The 21,475-nt window shown below is 37.7% G+C and overlaps 1 protein-coding gene and 1 long non-coding RNA gene across 4 annotated transcripts in view; one reads left to right on the top strand and one right to left on the bottom strand.

Annotated features, from left to right (window-relative positions):
- The window catches only part of LOC123876874 (calcium uptake protein 3, mitochondrial), an 81,129-nt gene that overhangs the window by 17,587 nt on the left and 42,067 nt on the right, over positions 1 to 21,475 (bottom strand). The gene's annotated exons all lie outside the window — the stretch shown is intronic.
- Positions 1,800 to 19,423, top strand: LOC123876884. The gene is made up of 3 exons (XR_006798449.1): positions 1,800 to 1,868; positions 10,750 to 10,757; positions 19,413 to 19,423. It is a non-coding gene; the product is annotated as an uncharacterized LOC123876884 (long non-coding RNA).

Here is a 21,475-nt window from a genome sequence, read left to right as displayed (position 1 = left end):
CCCGCAGTGCGGAGCCTAGATTGCGGGGTGCTATCCGCGATTTGATAAATAAGCGCTAACAACCTCTGATCATCCGATCGGCGTTACATCTAACGTCGCAACCTAACGTGATAATCACAATGTTCAATGTTACACACTTCACTTTGCCTGAGGGATTGTGCGCTTTTGACTAGGATTGCTTAGTTTTCGATTTTGTAAATTTTATTTTAACTTGGATATTATCGGGCAAAATTCTTCTAGAATAGAATAGAACAAATTTTTATTCATATAAACTTTTACAAGTGCTTTTGAATCGTCAAAATAATTTACCACTAGTTCGGAATGCTGTTCCTACCGAGAACTCAAAACTAAAGCAACGAGAGTTCCAAACACGCAAACCCCACAACCACCCCACAACCAACTCACCGAGGGTTTTTAGGGTTCCACACCTCAAAAGGAAAAAATGAACCCTTATAGGATCACTTTGTTGTCTGTCTGTTGTGTCTGTCATGAAAACCAATGTGATAGGTACTTTCTGTTGACCCAGAATCATGAAATTTGGCAGGTAGGTAGGTCTTATTATCACAAGTAAAGGGAAAAATTCGAAAACCGTGAGTTAGTGGCCGGTTTTTGAAATCACCATTTCACAATACTTACCAATCAATTAAAACTTATTAGAACTATCAAAGCTGTCAGAGCAACATTTAATCCGATGGACCTAGTAAAGTAGGGCCAATTTAACAGATTACATTTGACATCTGTCAATATTGTGTGCCCTCCGCTAACGTTGTTGCATTTTGATGAAGGGTCAAATGCTTTGATTTTGGAAGCGCCACCGTCAAATGTGATTTATCAAATTGGCCCAACTTTAATAAGGATAATAAAAACCGGCCAAGTGCGAGTCAGACTCGGGCACCGAGTTTTGCACAATAAATTAAAAACTATTATACAATAAAAATAAATAAAAATCTGTTTCAGAATGTAGGTATAGGTAAATCCCTTTCATATGATAGCCCACTTGGCATAGAAGTTATCTTAATTTGAAAATTGAAAATACTAATTAATTATTATTATTATTTTGTTCATGAAGACATTTTTTTTCTGATGTAACCACAAATTCAGGGTTTTCGCATTTTTTCCTTCACTTGTGCTATAAGACCTACCTGCATGCCCATGATTATAGGTCAACGGGAACTACCCTATATGTTTTCTTGACAGACCCGACACACGTACAGACAGACAGACATGCAAACAACAAAGTGATCCTAGAAGGGTCCTTTTTCCTTTTGAGGTACGGAACCCTGAAAATATTTCGCCGAGCGTGAAAAATATAGTTCTTTACCAGTGCATGCGTAATATGATAATTAATCTGTCCATTGTTTCATAAAGGCACCAGAACATATACCTACCACCAATAATCCGCATTCGTATAAAGTTCCAGAATAGCCCCAATAATTAAATCGTTGCTGTAACATTCTCTGAGAGCCCCGACGTTTTACGAGCTCCGAGATGCAATACTTAACACTTGCATTACATATTGTACTTCAAGTTGGTACACCCAGTATACGGTTAATACTTTTGCCTTTTGTGACGGGATTTTAATCATTAGCTCAAGTGAATAAAGGTGAGATCGCGTTGCACAGTTTAGTCAGTTTCATCATAACTTGGGGGTTGCAGCATCTGATGCATCTGATATGATTGATCTGTCGTAAAGTCGGATCAAAAACAAGCGATGCTGCTGTCAACGCCCTCTTCTGTCTGAGATGATTTTAAATCTGATTCCGGGTTTGTTATATTATGTTTACCTTTCTGAGATATTAAAGGAAAAGCTGACTGACTGATCTGTCAACACATAGCTCAAACTTCTGGGCGGATCGGGCTGAACTTTGGTATGCAGATGAGACATCCGATAGATTTTCGAAAAATTTACTCTTAAGGGAGTAAAATAGGGGTTTGAAATTTGTGTAAGCTAATTCAGCTGTTTTGCTCCAACTTCATCATCATCATCAACCTATCGCCGGCTCACTACTGAGCACGGGTCTGCTCTCAGGATCAGAAGAGTTTGGTCATATTGTACCATGCTTGCCAAGTGCGGATTGGCATACTTCACACACCTTGAGAAACACCTAAGAACATTATGGAGAACTCTCAGGCATGCAGGTTTCCTGGCGATGTTTTTATTCGTCAGTAAGGCAAAGTGATATTGAATTGTTCAAAACGCCGATTAAAAATTATCCACTCTTCAATCTTTACTCATTGCTTACTATCATAATATTTTCATTCTAAATTATAATAACTAATAATTTTTCCCGTGGATATAGGTTTTTAAAAATCCCGTTGGAACTTATCGATTTTTCGGGATAAAAAGTGGCCTATGTTTTAATCCAGGGTATAATCTATCTCCATTCCAAATTTCAGCCAAATCCGTCCAGTAATTTTTGCGTGAAAGAGTAACAAACATCCGTACATCCATCCATCCAAGCAAACTTTCGCGTTTTTAATATTAGTAGGATTATTTTAAAAACAGTGCAACTTTCTATGAATATTACAGAACTTATGACTTCAGTAGGTACTTAATGTTTCTTTACAATTTATTTGTGGTATTTAAAAATGGACTTATCTTTCTTTATGGGATGTTATCTCGCATAAATTCTCATAAGCTATTCTTAGGCGATATAAAAGTTGCGATTATTTAATCACGATGTCAGATGGAAGATATACTGAGGAGAGCTGGAGAAATATGCAATTCGTCTCATGTTACCTGATCGCACAGACTCGACGAAATAGATGGACGGAATAAGAAGCGAGAGAATAAAAATATGTTCACAAAACAGAAAAATAAATCTAAAGACAAAAGGAAAAGTTGATTTACTGACTGACTGACTGAAGGCACAACTCAAACTACTGGACGGATTGGGCTCAAATTTGGTATACAGATAGCTACTATAATGATACTAGACATTTGCTGAGAAAGGATTTTTGAAAACTCAACCCCTAAGGGCATAAAATAGGGGGTTGAAATTTGTGTAGTCCACACGGACAAAAAGCGGGCATAAGCTAGTTAGACTTTGTGCTGTATTTTTTATAGCTAGCTGACCATTTAGCAGTAAGTTAATCAGGCCATAATTCAACCAGAAGTTGTTGAAAGCAGTATCAATAAACTTACAACAAATTGAAAACTATTAAACGCAATTTATTGCCCGCTTGACGAAATTATAGATCATTAAATAATCACGATTTCATTGAAACTGGTGGAATATCAATTACGCAACTTCAATATTTGTATGTTGATGAAAGATTAATTATTGTAAACTACTGATGTCCATGAATTTAAATATCACTTGCTTTGAAGGTGAAGGAAAACATTTTGAGGATAACAACAAGTTTGAGAGCCCAAAATGTTCTCAAAGGTGTGTGAAGTCTGCCAATCCGAACTTGGCCAGCGTGGTATCCTATGGCCAAACCCTTTTCATTCTGAGAGAAGACAGAAGACCCATGCTTATCTCAGAATGAGCTGATGTAGTGAGCCGGCGATGGGTAGATCATGATGGTGATGATTGGCTTAAGAATGCTCTATGTACGCGCTTCTACGTACAAACGTATGACGCCTATTATTCTATTATGTTGTTGCTCAGATCTAAAACAAAAAACAGTTTATTCGAATTGTCCACACTTCACGCGTCTCGCTCTTGACATGTCCTACCCGTAAATGTTGATTGCAATAGCATGCTGTCACGCTTGGAGCGACCATGAAGAGTCTTAAAGTAATAATTGGCTTCTTTATTTGAAATCGGCTTTCCCGGAGGTGCTTCATTTTATTGCTGGCCCGTTCTCTGTCTATCATTTCTTTAAGTTTGTTTATAGTTAGTCCATGGAATAATACAAAGTAGATTCTTTTACCTCTCGTTAGTAATGGGAACACGACGAGGCCTCCCATAAATCTCCCGGTCGGCTAAACAGTGCCCTTTGTACAAATATTTGTGTCGGATTAGCCGAACATGTTCGATATGGCTGTGGATATGGTTAATGGCGGGCGGTGATTTAGGAGGAGGTCGGACAGCGCTACCTTTGACATGTTTGTGGGGTTCGGAACCCCGTACTTGTTATACTAGTGTTTGCTTTTTAGATATGACATTTTGGAGGCTATCAATAATGCATATCGACGAAAATCAAAATAAGTTTACAAGAGAGCGAAAAAACTTGCTGTTTCCAGAGGTTTGGGTTTAAAAAGTGTTAAGACCGTATTGTGATGTTAAATATATTACCTTTTTGATAGGAAAAGCCTTGAATTGACTAACTGACTGATTTATCAACTCACAGCTCAAACTACTGGACGGGTCGGGCTGGGCAGGCAGATAGCTATTATGATGTAAACATTCGCTAAGAAAGGATTTTTAAAAATTCTACCCCTAAGAGGGTAAAATAAGGGTTTAAAATTTGTGTAGTCCACGCGGACGAAGTCGTGGGCACAAGCTGGTTTATGATAAAGATCATGAGAGAGAAATTTCTCAAATTAAAGTTTATAAAGTGTACAAAGTAGCGATAAGTTATTTTTATTAGCTAACGGCCCATCTCTCTCGCCGTCGGTAGCCATGAAATATGTATGGTGACTGTATTAAATATCGATTCCCGGCAATAAAGGGCTTTATCGATTATCAATCAGCCGTGTTCGAGTCGGGGAATTATCTTGTACCGGACACAGGCCAGTCTTAACTACCTAGTATTTGTTTAGGCCGACTAACATTTGTAGGACAAGTAGGGACGCTCTTCGGGTTCAATGTCGATAGTTAATATCGGTAAAGTTTATACCAAGGATGAAGGTACCGATAAATAATATATAACTAGACAATTAGTCAGGATGTAATATCTGCAAATAGTGCCATAGATTCTTTTATTGTCGGTAGAAAAGGCATTCCGAACCAGTGATAGATGCTCTTGACGATTCAAAAGTACTTGTAAAAGTCTAATTGAATAAAAATATTTTGAAGTCGAATTTGTCTCTGCTGCTTTACAAACGTTGGTCCTTTACGAATTCATTTCCTCGATCAGCCGTTTGCAGGGTTGTTACACTGGAGTTTTATACAAATTATTTAAGTTCTCATATCTCCCACAGGTATCACGCTATGAGGTTCTTTATTTTAGTACTAAGACAGTTATTTTCAACATTAAAACTGGATGTTCCATGGATGTTCTTAATAAATTGTATCCATCTGTGTTGACCTGTGTTGACAATCAATCATGCCTCAGAAATTTCCATAGTGTTAAAGTCGGAGACAATGACCTAAGCCCTTCTCACTCAAAAAGGTTTCCCGCGAAACGTATAGAAACAGGATGGAAACGCGTAGATGCAATGCAATGACGATTCAAAAGTACTTTTATAAGTATAATTGAATAACAAGTGTAAATTAAAAATTTATAACACCCCCGGCAAGTGAAGGTTACAGTAACTACAAAAGAGTTGATAACTTTCAAACGGTTAAACCGATTTTCTTGGATTATATCTAAGAACACTCTCGATCAAGCCACCTTTCAAACAAAAAAAAACGAAATTAAAATCTGTTCATTAGTTTGGAGCTACGATACCACAGACTGACACACACACAGATACACACGTCAAACTTATAACACCCCTCTTTTTGGGTCGGGGGTTAAAAAATATTTTGTTTTGATTTGATTAAAAATACCTAAATCAAATATTCCTTTATCGATAATATTAAATACAGATATCGATATGATCTTACTGTCGGACTTTCTCGTACCTAGTGAGGTTTACACCGCCCGAGGGTAACACGGTGGACATCCATATTGGCCGCCAACGCTCGGTTAGTGGCGGTCTTCTGGCGGTTAATCACTCGCTGCCAATGAATGCGCACACCCGGTTGGGCGCTAACTGGCTATCACTTCACTTTGAGGTTATGGTTACGCGTTGTACATTATTTCCTTGAAGTGTAAAGTCGAATGTTTACGGGATAAACAGATATACGAGAAAACTAGCTTATGTCCGCGGCTTCGTTTATTTTCAAAAATCCTTTCTTAGCGGATGTAGGTATACGTCATTATAGCTACATATTTGCAAATAGCCAGATCCTTCCAGTAGTTGGAAACAATCAGACAGTCAGTCATGTTATAGTAGATGTGCGATCTCACATCATTCTGATCTGAATATTAAATTGATTTTATTTATTATCATCATTATTATCAACCGATAGACTGCTGCTGGACATTAATCTCTCGTAGGGACGACTTCCACAGCCATGGTCTTGAGCCACCTGAATCCAGGGGTTCCCTGCGACTTATTGGAAGTCGTCTGTCCGCCTAGTGGGAGGTCTTTTAACGCTTTCCGGTGCGAGGTCACCATTCTAGCACCTTGGGACCTCAACGTCTATTGGTTTTTCTAACTACTTGCCCATTGCCACTTCAGCTTCGCAAACCGATGAACTATGTCTGTTATTCTGGTTCTCCCATGGACTTCCACATTTCTGATTTGATCACGCAGAACTCTTCACTTCAAGGAAAATTAAAGTAACTGTCTTGTACTCTACTGGAAAATTTATTTGGCCGCTGATCTTGAGGTCTCGGGTTCGAGAAAGTCTCGGCAACAAATAATAATACTACTTACATAATCACAATTATTTTAGATTTAAACGCATTTTATTTAAGTTACTGCATTGCAGCGCGTAGTAAAACACTGCTATAGGTAATTACGTAATCTAAATAACTACTTAACGTTAAGCGTGAGTTAATGATGGCGTTACATACAGAACCATTACGATACGAGTAACATGAGCATGATAAATTAAACTATGTATTACTTAACTACTGTGTTACTTTCAGCACAATACCTAAATTAAAACCCGACTACGATCGTCTTAATAAACGCTGAAATGTATTATAATAAAATGTTTTTCTGTCGCTTGGTATATTCTAATGTTGCAGTACTTTTACACTCATGAACTCAGAGTTTTCTCCTCTTTCATTTGACATCCCACTCGATACAACAGTAAAAAAAATTTTTGGAGACCAAAACTTTTTTGCCGTATAAAATGTAGTCTATGTCACCCGGACTATAAGAACGATTCAATTAACATCTCATCCATCAAAATCGGCTCATTAGTTTAGATGCTACGGTGGAACACACATAAATACAAACCTACATACATAGACTGCTAAAATCATAACTCTTCCTTTTGGCTTTGCCGCAGTCTCGAAGGGAACCTCGTGAAAACAGTCGGGTAAAGATAAAATGCGCAATTTTCAACTTACCGTACCTTTTGAAGTATGTTCGCTATTTAGATTTCCTCACTCTAGGAATTAATCCATACTAATATTATAAATGCGAAAGTATGTCTGTCTGTCTGTCTGAATGTCTGTCTACTTTTCACAGTCCAACATTTTAACCGATTCTGACGAAATTTGGTACAGAGTTAGCTTATATTTCGGAGACGGACATAGGCTACTTTTTATCCCGGAAAATCAAACAGTTCCCGCGGGATTCCTAAAGACCCATCCGTTTAACCGATTTGTATGAAATTTGGTACCGAGGTAGCTTGCATCCCTTTAATTGACATGGGCAACTTTTTATCTCGGTAAATCAAACAGTTCCCACAGGATCTTTGAAATCCTAAATCCACGCAGACGAAGTCGCTGGCATCCTCTAGTCCAGTGTTAAATATAACATCCTGACCTACATGGTGGTTACCGCGATGTCGACAAATGCCCCTTGCTCAGGGTCTAGTTCGCACCTCGCATGCTTTACCGCTGATGAGTGCGGATTTGTCACGATAACGGAGTACGACCCGCGTATGTAATTAGTGTAACGAGGTGCGCGGCTAATGTGGGGCAGGCGTAACGAGGTATGGAGTTATTAGTATCACGAACTTGTGGAAATAGCGGTCATGATAGAGAGAGAGGCAGCGCGTGCCGACCTTCGTTATTTTATAAAAGCTGAAAGTTTCAGTGCGTATTGTATGACGTGCTTTCTACTAAAACTAAACTTCTTTATAGCAACAAAATAGCCGCAAACACACCTGCTGTTTTGAAACTGTCATCTTTTATCGAGGTACCATGTAGTGATATAGAGCCTCATTTTCAAAAAAATATAACCCAACGCACATTCAGTTTTACTTCTCTACTGGGTGTCGGATTGAAATAGTAGATATCTTTATAATATGATTCTGTATTTGGTTTAGATATTGGTCTGGTGGGTGGTGGCTGGTTACCACCCTACCGGTAAAGTCGTGCTGCCAAGCGATTTAGTGTTCCGGTACGATGCCGTGTAGAAACCAAAGGGGTGTGGGTTCAATAAAAACTGCCATATCCTTTCCAGATTAGCCCGCTTCCATCTTAGACTGCATCATCACTTACCACCAGGTGAGATTGTAGTCAAGGGCTAACTTGTATCTGAATAAATAAAATAAGAATAATAAATAAATTTCATTACATTAAAACTATAGGCAAAGAAACTCACATATTATATACATACAGCAGTAAAAGTAGGTCAACTATGTGATAATATCACCAGCTTAATCAGTTTAGGATAACCCATTTTACTTTACGCTTAACGGTTTATCCTTTATGATCCTGTAAGCACCTTATCATCGCACGAATACCTTGTCATACACTTTGATGTGGAAATGTCTCGTTATCATAGCCACGTGACCTGGAGCTACGAGTATGAATGATTAGCCAATATTCAGATATGCATTATTATAAAGCAACTAGAGAAAACTTTGGGTAGCTTCTGTTTTTTACGAGAGAAACCTTAAAATTACACAAGTAATCACTTTTTCTGCGGAATAATCATTTCTTTATTGTCTTTTAAACCGACTTCAAAAAAGAAGGAGGTACTCAATTCGGCTGTATGTTTTTTTTTTTTTTTTAATTTTTTGTTGTTGTTTGTTGTCCAAATATGGACTGATTTTTTTGTTTGAGATGGTGAGTACGATAGCTCTGTCTAGACGGCTTGTTGAATCTCTGGTAGGTAATACGGAACCCTAATAACATACCACCTTTACTCTATGATACTACACGTATATCTCATGGTAATGGACAACACATACCGGGGCAGGCCTAAGCCGACATTGGCCTAGCGCCAGCTCGCTATTTAGACGAGCTGATCAGTTTCTGGGCCACTCTCGATTGATGGCCAGTCATAAGAATACTTCTGGGAACTAATTATTTATTTGACAAATACTTAGTTCAGTTGTTAAGGATCCCTCTATCGAATTTTATGCCACACTTTTAAGTTTTCTTTTATTTTTTTAAATAAAAATAGCGAGCAAGCGAGCTGACAGGTCACCTGATGTTAAGTGATTACCGCCGCCCATGAATATTTGCAGCACCAGAGGAATCGCCAATGCGTTGCCGGCCTTTCAGGAATTTGTTGGTCCGCCTCTTGAATAACCCCATGCTGTAATCTAATGGAAACACCGCCGAAGGGAGTTAATTCCACAGTTTGCATGTGCGTGGAAAAAAGGATCTGGCACAACGGGTGATCGAAGTGCACCAGGCACCCTGGTGGTGAGGGTAAGTAAAGTAAAATATTCTTTACTAGAGGATGCCTACGACTTCGTCCGCGTGGATGTAGGTTTTTGAAGATCCCGTGGGAACTATTTAGTTTTCCGGGATAAAAAGTTGTCTATGTCAATAACATGGACGCAAGCTACCTCGATACCAAATTTCATACAAATCGGTTGAGCGGATGGGTCCTTAGGAATCCCGTGGGAACTCTTTAATTTTCCGGGATAAAAAGTAGCCTATGTCCGTCCCCGGGATATAAGCTAACTCTGTACCTTTAGTCAGAATTGGTTAAACTGTTGGGCCGTGAAAAGGTAGCAGACAGACAGACAGACACACTTTCGCATTTATAATATTAGTATTAGTATGGATTGTACACCAAATAATATAGAAATGGAATTCATAAACGCTAAGGTAACCTTCTGATACCCTTCTAACGTAACGAATGAATTCAATATCAATCAGCTGATATGATGGTAGAAACAGTTATATTAAGACGCATGGAGTTATCGCAGTAACGCCGGCGATGGTGGAGCTAAATCATCATTTAGATATCCGCCTCGTTAGGGTATCTCGGTCAGCAGGAGCAGTTTACAGCGCGTGATATACGGAGCCTGTTAGCTGCAGAATTCTGACTACGTTGCATAGAAGCGGTTACATATCATTCGCTTTAATTGTGAAGGAAAACATTGAGAGGAAACCTGCAATCTTGAGACTGTTTCATAATGTTCTGGAAGTGTTCAAATAGAGATCGTATCTTCTGCAAAGAAGATACGATCTCTATTTGAATAGAATAGAATAGATTTTTATTCAAATAAACTTTTACAAGTGCTTTTGAATCGCCAAATAATTTACCACTGGTTCGGAATTCCGTTCCTACCAAGAACCAGTAAGAAACTCGACGGTTGCTCTTTTCAATTGTTCAATTTACAATAATATTCCATATAATATTCGCTGCCCACATGTTGCTGGCCACAAATAATTAGAATATAACCACTTCGCAGCTGTCTAATTGGATGTAGGTTCTTTGGAATTAATTCAAAATTCTGCTGCTTCTTCGAAATGGCGAGACCTGAACAGATCTCCGATCATTACGTGTTTAGCATAGGAATAACCAGCAAAAATCTTGCATGTTTTTCTTTATGAGTGGATTGCTTACATACCGTTAAAGACAGTAAGTACCATTTCTATTACATTATTTCGATTCTGTGGCTGATTTGTGTGTGAACCTGCGAGTACCGTAAGCTGCTGTAGAACTTTTGGTAATCTTATCCGTGGTGTTTAGCTGTGTAACTGATTAGAAATCGATAAAAAATGGAATTTGGAAGCTGTTAGTAACTGTTATTTAAGTGACTATTCTTTAAATGTACTCTTAAATCCTTTCTCTATACCCACTAATATTATAAATGCGAAAGTGTGTCTGTCTGTTTGCTATCTTTTTAAGGTTCATCAAAACTGATTTTGACGAAATTTGGTATAGATACTTGCATTACGTGGGAGGTACAAGCAACTTTTGATCCCGGAAAATTAAAGAGATATTATTGCAACAAAATCCTTCTAATATTATAAACGCGAGAGTTTAATGTATGGACGGATGTATGTTTCACGCAAAAACTACTGGACGGGAATGGAGATAGATTTATACCCTGGATTAACACATAGGCTACTTTTTATCCCGGAAAAACAATGAGTTCCCACAGGGTTTTTAAAAACCTATATCCACGGGAACGAAGTCGCGGGCATCAGCTAGTAGATACATACATAATATATCCGTTGATAGATTCTTTGACCCCAAGCCAGCAGCTGGCGTCTAAGCAACGGTACCCTTGGACTGTAGGCTGTGCTGGGTACAACGTGGTGTAACGCGATATCCTGGAGCTGCGACCGCGGCGAGCTGTGTGTCTGTGTGTCACTGCGACGCACAGGCAAATACAAAAGTTATTTGACTCGTATTATTTTACTCCTAAATTCAAATTCAAAATATTTTTATTCAATTCAACTTTTACAAGGACTTTGAATCGCCAAAAGCATCTAAGTACCACTGGTTCAGTTTTCGCTCATTTTAGTAGGAACTAGGACGTAGAGCCAAAACTAACAGAATTTTGGAGAGTCAAAATACAAGTAGCTAGTAAATCTATTGAAATAAATATCTATTTTATCTTTAAAACAAGAGTGAATAGGCATCTTCTGGGCAAGCGCGTCCCATCTTAGGCCACATCACAACTTTCCTTCAGGTGTGATTAGAATTACAATTTTATTGTTTTACTAAATATAGATAACAAAAAAGTGTAGGATAGACGGTTCGGGCGGCCGGCTCCAAAAAATTATTAAGTATACCTAGAACTACACTGACTCTTATACATACATGATTACATAATATATTTTTAATACATAACTTATTTTTTTATTTAGTACCTATTTGTGGCTTTTTTTACAGCAACATACAGATTGAGCAAAAACCTTTATTTCAGTGGAAATAAACATGATTCATGTCCGACTGTACTGAACGTGTGTAGAGTGCAGACTTTCTCTGTAATCCTAGGAGGAACGATTTCATGTTAGTGTCACAGTGAGTTACTCCGCGCTGCCCACTGTGCCCGACCGTCAAACTATTGTTTCACTGATCTATGATTACCGAGATATAAGCCGGGAGGGTATACCAGCGTAGATAGACGTGGATAGGACAGCCTTAGTAAGGCGGATAACCAGTAACACACAAGCTTTAGACTAGAAACCTAAGGAAGGTCGCTTCTCTGCAACTTTTCGCTCTTCTCTGACATAGCTATATAGTAGATGGGGCGTTTGAAAATCGGCAAGACAGTTTTTTTTTAAATACACAATTTTAGGCTCCTTTATGCTCCCAAAACAGTAGGTAAAGATTAAAGAACATGAAAAATAAAAATAAAATATCTACATACGTAAATACGTATGGCGTGCCAGGAACAAGGCTCGAGGGGGCCTTGCCAGTGTTTGTTGCATTTGTACATTTTTTTTTTAAGTAAGTTTACTAATTTTGACGAGATTTCCGCACTATAATCATAAGTCTGACTTACTTACGATCAAAAAGTGAGAAATTACTAATTTTGTTGTACCTTGTAATTCGAGAATCCCTGAGACAAAATCATAGAGCTTGTGGTTTCGATGGCAAATCAGATGTCTGGCAGGGAAAGTAAAACTAAGGTAAGACATTCTACATTGACATGATTCCTTATGTTGAAGAAGATTTGAAGGCACTGAGTATCTTTGGTTATGTAATATCGATGGTATATGCGGCAAGTTTATTGGTTTTGAAACCGTTTGATTTACAACGTGCCCGATTTAGATGTTAGACCCCGTAAAGGCCAGTCGGTAGTTATTGATAATTTGATAGTATAATTTGTTGGTAATTTCCCAATATATTACCGAGGTAGGTATTCCTATTTGTGGTTATCATAATCCATCATGTTTGTCTATTTAAATAGTGTTTTGGTTGGAGACAACTTGATTTAGTATCTACTTAGTTAGGGAAATTATATTTCTACTAGTTTTATCACATCATCATCTAGTAGGTTCATTTATTCAGATACAAGTTAGCCCTTGACTGCTATGTCACCTGGTGGTAAGTGATGTTGCAGTCGAGAGTAGTATTAAGAGGCGGGGGATGCTGAGATTTTAGAGAGCTTTATCACTTTCGGTTAATGCTGTCTAAAACCTCAGCACTTGCGGCGTTAAGTGAACACTTTATTGACAGCGGTTGGCACTCGCAGCATCCCGGAGCGTCCCGGGGGAGGCCAAATGTGGCGCTATAAATAAGGTGAGACATACCTACAACAATAATGGCTTTTACTGTAGTTGTCACGTCTTGAAGTAATCTGCTTCAACTTTGAACCGCACGGTAATAAGTTTAAAAGGAATTTTTAAGGCGAATCTTCACCACTTTAATAATTTCTAAGCCAAATTAATTTCTTACTTTCTAATAGAAAAACAAGAAACATTTCTTTCAGCACCTTCGATCCGTCGCTGGCGTTGGCGATAGTCCACCACGCTGGCCAACTACGGATTACTTGACACACCTTTAGAACGGAGAACTCTCAGTCATGAGGTTTCCGCAAGATGCTTTCCTTCAGCGTTCAAGCAAATGACACTAACGGCACTAATTGCTCACAACGCCCATAAGCTTGAAAACCTCAAAAAAAGCTAGGCTATCGCTTTTAGTGTGTAAAAGTGTAGGTATAATATGAAATTAAAAAAACAAATATTGTGAGGGAGATGTTTCAAGTTGATTGCTTTTTCTTAATGTATAACACACAATAAATGCAAGTACAAAAGATTAAGTACAGATTTTTACTGAAAGTTTAAAAGGTTCTGGAAAGGAAAGGAGGAATTCACAATGGAAACCTCTCAGAAATCCACATATTCTAACAACTAGTTACAACTTATTACAACAATTAAATTTAAATCGCGAATAGCTCAATAGATTATGTCGGTTACAATAACCAGCTCCATATTAGGGAAAAGAAACTGAGTATGGCACAGAGTACGTGACCATTCGCCTTAAGTGAGCAGACGCGTTAGTCGTACATAACACGAATTAGATAGCAGATAAGAGCTCTTTACGTTTATTAGTGAGAGAAGTGTGCCCTGCTTCATTAGACATTTCCAATCATCCAAACAAAATTGACGCCAATAAAATAATTAAAACCCAAATCCGTATCTAATACATATTACAATTATTATTATTGATGAGTATTGAATATTGGCAAATGGCAACCTATGTAGCAGAATATGAAGGACACTTATATTTAATTATAATAACATATATATAAAAATATAACATCCTATGTACTTATTCATATCCAGCAAATAAATACATTTCATTTTTTTTCAAGTGCGTGATTATGTCCATCTCTGCATTGTGGTTAAATTTTCACATTTAAATCAATAATGCTTCTCATCTACGTGTAATTTGTCAATAACAACTTTGTTTTATCAAAAACTATGTGGTATTTTTTGAAAAACAACAACTTTGCTAAGTAACTTATCTACAGATTATTTACATGCGGATAACAAACGTCGTTTTTTCACAAATTATATGATATTTTTTGACAAGCAACAAAGTTCCTATGTAGGTACGCAATCCATTTACGCAGAGAATCTAAGTAATTTTATTGAAAAAAAAAATTATTTAACTTTTACAAGTACTTTTGAATCGTCAAATGCATCTACCACTAGTTCGGAATGCCTTTTTGATGCGAATAGTTTAAAACTGATTAAAATTAGTTACAACTAGAATGGCTGTACTGAATTTGTTTGGTACATTATTGGAAATTTCTATTTGACTGGACTATGCGCATGTTATTAACATTAACAAGAGAAAGGCGTACGTCACAGCAATTTATTGTCATCCGTATTATAATTTTTGAATGTTGCTATGGGTTTACACAACGTCATAATAATATACTGCTTACTCTATTAATTTAGCGCTCCGGTATGAACCAGAAACCGCGTACACATTGATTAGGGGGAGATACTGGTTTAAAGTTTAAGCCATCGTGAGGAAACTTACATGCCCGACAGTTCTCCATAATATTCTCAAAGGTAGGTTGGTACAGTCAAAGGCCGTAAGTCGTTTAGCACCTTAATGATCATAATCGCGTGGCACGGTTATGCACATGTGTTAGGTGTGTGTAACGTGTTTATAGAAAAAAGGTCATAAGTGCGACAGGTTTTTGATGCAATAATTTCGCGGAATTGCTACTCGAATTCTGAAGCCGACCGTACCTACGTAAAGCCTGCCAATCCGCACTTGGCCTGTGTGGTAGCCAATGGCCAAACCCATCTAATTCCGAGAGGATACCGTGCTCAAGTAATCACTCACATACTGCAATTAGTAATCATTACCCATCTCTACCCATGTTATAAATGAAGTGTGCTTATTTGTTGGTTTATTGGTTTTCAGTGAATCGGCGTCAATTTTGTCGTAGATATAGTTAAAGACCTGGAGAGTGACATAGGCTACTTTTTATTTTATCCCGGAAAACCACAGAGCTCCCACGGGATTTTAAAACCTAAATCCACGCGAACGAAGTCGCGGTTATGAGCTAGTTATATGTAGTACACTTAAGTATATTATGTGAAATATTAAATAAAGATTTCCTTATTTGCTTCTTGAATAAGACGTTTTGCTATAATCAAACTTAATGGAGGATAATAAATTGAAAACATTATTACAAGAGTAGCTTCTACGTGATCTTGAAAGCTTAGAACATTACGCACTGGCGTAGGGATGATGCTGACACATAATCGGTGCATATCGTATCGATGGTGTTATCGACATGATATCGATAAAGTATATTTTGGTTCGCGTCTTTAAGTATTTTATAATAACTACTTACTACTTAGGTATGTATTTCATTCTAATCTGAGAACATCTAATTTTACTATATCTAGCCAAAAGCGATTCCTATTTAGGTAAAGGCTAACTGTGAATAACTGAATGAAAATTAAAGTACGAAAGGGAAAGTAAGTATGTTAATAAGTAAGTATGTTATAAATGAACTTAATGATTTCACAACGTTTTGTATTTTGAATGTGTTATGGGACTGACTGAGATTTGATTTGGGTACAACTCAAAGTTTTCTGTAACGGCTAACGTTACAGAAATGGTTGAGTTGGTCGGATATCGATAGTTTAGTGTAACATCCCTATTCCAGACATTGCGAATCTATTGCGTGGCATAAAAGATATAATGCAGAGTGACTCAATGTTTGTGATCCTTTTAAGCTCAATTAGCGTAACAGCTAAGCCTCAGCTACGCGAACAGTTAAACTGACAGCACAGAATATATAATAGTACTAACTGACAGGCAAATAGGTATTTTTTGTGTAGAAATAGAACAAAGGAGCGCTGTGTTCTGAGCCTAACTCTTACGAGGCATAAATCAGTTACTTACTTAACATAATGATTTATGGTTATGTTAGTGGCCATAATATTAAGCCTATAAGGCCTAGTGGTTAAAAACCTTGGCTTCTAATCAAAGAGTTACAGATTTGAATCCTGCTCAGGCGAGTCCTCTGCGAGTTTTTATATTTGCTTTTAAAGGTTCGTATCTCCACAGAAAAACAGACCCTTATAGGATCACTTCTTTGTCTGTCTGTTTGTCCGTCAATGGAATCAAAACCTATAGGATACTTCTAGAATCTCTCTAGACCTTGAATCGTGAAAAGCAGGTAGCAATGTCTTGTAGCAAAAGGGAAAAATTCGATCCGAATCCAATATTAGAAAATGAAGTTTTATTATTGAGCAAAATAATTAATTTCAACCGTTACAACAACAAGATAAAGTTGAAAACTAAAACCCGACTGCGATCGCCTTAATAAACGCTAAATATTATAGTAAAATTGTTTTTCTGTCGCTCGGTATATTTTAATGTTGTAGTACATTTATATTTATGAACTCAGAATTTTTTCCTGTTTTATTTGACACCCCACTTGATACAATAGCAAAAAAAAATTTTGGAGACCCCTACTTTTTTCATGTAACATCCATTAGGTCAATTTTTTTCTTATAAAATCGTTTTCGTATAAAACGCGGACCTTTACGACGAATCGATTGACACTTCATTCATCAAAATTGGCCCAGTAGTTTAGGCGCTACGGTGGAACAGACAGAATCTGGATACAAACATACACACATACATACATACATAGACTGCTAAAATCATAACCATAAACATTTTTGGCTTTGCCGCAGTCGGGTAAAAATGTATCTAATAAAATTATATTTGATTCTAATATAATCTCAAGGCGGTGAAGTGTCTGAATGTGATGTGAGCGCACAAAGATGCTGCGATCCGTCAAAACAAGTGGACTTGATTCGCCCCCGACGGCCTGTACACACTGGAATGCGAAGAGCATGATGGATTTACGAGCTTTTCTTGTATTCAGCTGAGATTTAATGTATTTACATTGCTTACTACTACGACCGTGTAGTATTTGTAAACATAATTAATCGTATGTTTTATAAATTAACCATAATTATTCCGTTCGCGTAGATTCTTATTAACCCCCGACCCAAAAAGAGAGGTGTTATAAGTTTGACGTGTGTATCTGTATATCTGTCTGTGGCATCGTAGCTCCTAAACTAATGAACCGATTTTAATTTAGTTTTTTTTTTTGAAAGGTGGCTTGATCGAGAGTGTTCTAAGCTATAATCCAAGACAATCGGTTCAGCCGTTTGAAAGTTATCAGCTCTTTTCTAGTTACTGTAACCTTATTGTTATAAATTTTTTATTTACACTTGTTGCAATTTGTAATACTTGCTAATTATAATCTACTAGCTTATGCCCACGACTTCATCTGCGGGGATTACACAAATTTCTTTCTACTAATTTACCCCTTCAGGGATTGAATTTACAAAAAAAACTTACCGGATTTCTAAGGCATTATCTGTATGCCAAATTTCAACCTGGTCGATCCAGAACTTCCAGAAGTTTGTGCTGAGCGTTGATGGATCAGTCAGTCAGTCAGTCAGCTTTACTTTTCTTGGTACAATTAAAACCCATGAGAATTACATCAGCTATAATCTGTGACTACCAGTTACCGGAAAGTTACCTCATAACATTATAGTTCAGGAGATGGAGACAATTTATGTCATATATATATGTATATTTATTTATATATTTATATTTAATAAAAAAACTAAATAGGCACATACTTTGATGTACAAATAGTAGGCGATAATGCAGCCTATAGTGAAGCGCCTATAGAAGGTGCGTATTCAATCATATTTTGAAGGTACCAATGTTGTAATTGACAAGAAAAACAGAAGCCGGAAGGGCATTCCATATTCTAGCAGTGCGTATAAGAAACGAGGAAACGGATCGCTTCCTTTGGTTCTATGGAATTTCGACGGAATAGGGGTGCAGACTGCAGACCTTTACAATGCCTCGCGGTCTGATAGCAAAATGATGAAGGAAAAACCGGAACAAATAGTTCCTTAGCACACTTTCCGAAGTGCATCCTGCAGAATACCGCCAGAATTGACGAGGTTGATGAAACCATTTCATGATTTTATTGTTACCACATATATACAGGGCGATCGATAAATCTCTACTGTCTCGTCTGGTTCGGACTCAATCAAAATTCCTGCTACCGCCCACCTATGTTATGGCACCTCGGGTGTTGCACGCGAGTTAAACGCCATTAATACAGGGCTTTTATGGTGTTATGGTGCAACGCCTCTGACATGTGTATCGTGATCTGTGTGGTAAGCTACACTTATGGCTCATTCATATTGTAAGAATCTGAGTTTGGCTACTTCACAAACCAGGGCGCGTGTAGAACCTTCATAGCTTTAGTTTTAGGCAACTTTCTAACCTTTCTACGTAATATACTCGTAGTTAAACTAAGCCTTTCAGTAGAGAAAATCCTTCCCATACATTTTATGGAATGTCGAACTTAAATTCGTCGAACGTAAATTAGAGCTTTCATTGTTCACTCAATTCATATACTTTTGCAGGTTTGAGGTTTTGTACTATGTATTTAAGCTTACGTAAATAATTAATTTTCACCATTACATCACTTAGTATCTTAAAAATTCATGAAATGACAATCGAAGAGTGTACAATGGTACCTATTTTGAATAAATGACTTTATTATTAGCAATAGCAATTGGAACATGAATAAATTACAATCAACGTGTTATGGAAGTTGATAGTAATTTGTATTTGTAACGCTGGAAGCTGCGACGCGTGCCAGTCGGCGCGTGAGTGATTTAGATGCCCAAACATAGCCGTATGTCAGTGTCAAATTGTAATTAAACGATAATTTGTACAATTACTCTGAAACCTGGATTGAATATTTACCCGACTCTTTAGGAAAATATGATGCCTTCACCACTAGGCTATCATCGCTTCTTAAAGGATATTATGTACTTAGGTACTTTTTTTCTCAAAATCATACAGGCAAGACAGGCGCCTATCCGTCATAAGAGATGCACAGGAATTTGAAATTCAAATGTAATCGCATTATTATTGTCGTTCCAAGTGGATTCGTATCTAGGGACGCCAGTGAGATATGGGCACACGTTGTTACCTGTCATTTTCTATGAATATGCAATGTCTAGTACGCCGTCTTTAATTGCAGACGTCTCTTAGACTATTATTATTGCAAATCATAATGAAAAATAATGCCCTTTAGAATACCAGATAATCTATACTAATAAATAAAATTGGAGTGTCTGTCTGTAATTTCGAAATAACTACCTCATATTAAGCTCATATGGTTATATGAACGATACCAACACTGAATCACACGTTTTTAAAATTTTTGTCTGTCTGTCTGTCTGTCTGTCTGTCTGTCTGTCTGTCTGTCTGTTTGAAAAGGCTAATCTTCGGAACGGCTGAACCGATTTTAACGGGATTTTCACATACAAGTAGAGGATTGACCAGGGTGTAACATAGGCTACTTTTTAACCGACTTTCAAGAAGGGAGTTGTGTTTTTCTACCTATGTACACCGAAATCTCCGAGATTCCTGAACCGATTTGCGTCATTTCTTTTTTTTTCGATAGAGGAACTTTGCGACATTGTTTCATAAAAAATTTGGATTCCAACTCCTCAATCCTGATGCTGCAGGGGATTTGACCAATCCACGCGGGCGAAGCTGCGGGCATCGGCTAGTCTATTCATAAAAGGATTAACGTAAGTACTGACTGAAATTATGTCTATATACCCGACTGGGTCTGGATTTTGCATGGTAGGTTTTCTCCTGTTTTCTCTATTTCCTCAAAATTAAGCAAAACAAAGATCCCCTCACCCCTTGTTACCTACAAAATATAAATGACTAGAGGATGCTCGCGACTTCATCCGCGTGGATTTAGGTTTTTAAAGCTCCCGTACGAACTGTTCGATTTTCCGGGATAAAATGTTGCCTATGTCAATTACAGGGACGCAAGCTACCTCGGTACCAAAAATACAAATCAGTTAAGCGGATGGGTCTTTAGGAATCCCGTGGGAACGCTTTGATTTTCCGGGATAAAAGCTGACTCTGTACCAAATTTCGTCAGAATTGGTTAAACTGTTGGGCCGTGAAAAGGTAGCAGAAAGACAGACTGACACACTTTCGCATTTATAATATTAAATTACTATATATATATATATATATATATATATATATATATATATATATATACTATGGAGGATTATGAACGATTAAAAAATATCAAATACTCGTAATGTCTATTAAGGTCGTAAGAGTAATCTGAAAATTATTATGTTAACCATCTTTTATTAATGAATGAATAAAAGCCGGTGAACTCTAACATTCCTGACATATCTTCCCAAGGGTTACAGTTAAGCTAGATCAAGACACAACTCCCCTTTGTCCGACAACAAAAGCAACATAGTAGCGAGCAGGGCAGCCTGCCCAAGAAGCCAAGCCGGAAACGCGACTGATAACAATTATATAATGCTGGGGCAATTTTAATATCAAATAGCTTATACACTAAGAGCTAGTTCCAATTTTTGCATTATCACTACGACGTATAAAACAAAGTCGCTTCCCGCTGTCTGTCCCTATGTATGCTTGGATCTTTACAACTACGCAACGGATTTGTAAAGATCCGGATTTTGCGCTTACATTACAAACGCTAGCTGAACCCTACGAGATAGATGAAAATAATGTCCAGCAGTGGACGCATACAGGCTGATGGAATGAAATGGAATGGAAATTCTGCTGTTTCGCGATATACATCAAGCGACTAAACTTTGCCCACGCAAGAAACAGAAAAATAGAAATCCTCTAGAGTCGCTGATACTGAAGGAATGTTTCAAGTCCCACACCCTCATGCATACATTCCACTAGCTCTTGACCTACGAGGTCCCCGCTCGCTCGCTATCGTGCGAGGCTCCGCAATGTTAGCCATCCTTTACGTGTAAAGGGGCGAAAGATAACCCCCCTATCATTTCCATGAATGTAAATTTCGCAAGTTCCGTGTGGCCT

This window comes from Maniola jurtina, chromosome 22 (assembly GCF_905333055.1).
Source record: "Maniola jurtina chromosome 22, ilManJurt1.1, whole genome shotgun sequence".
NCBI lineage: Eukaryota > Metazoa > Arthropoda > Insecta > Lepidoptera > Nymphalidae > Maniola > Maniola jurtina.
The sequence above is the reverse complement of the archived record's forward strand: the minus strand, read 5'-3'. Positions and strand labels throughout refer to the sequence as shown.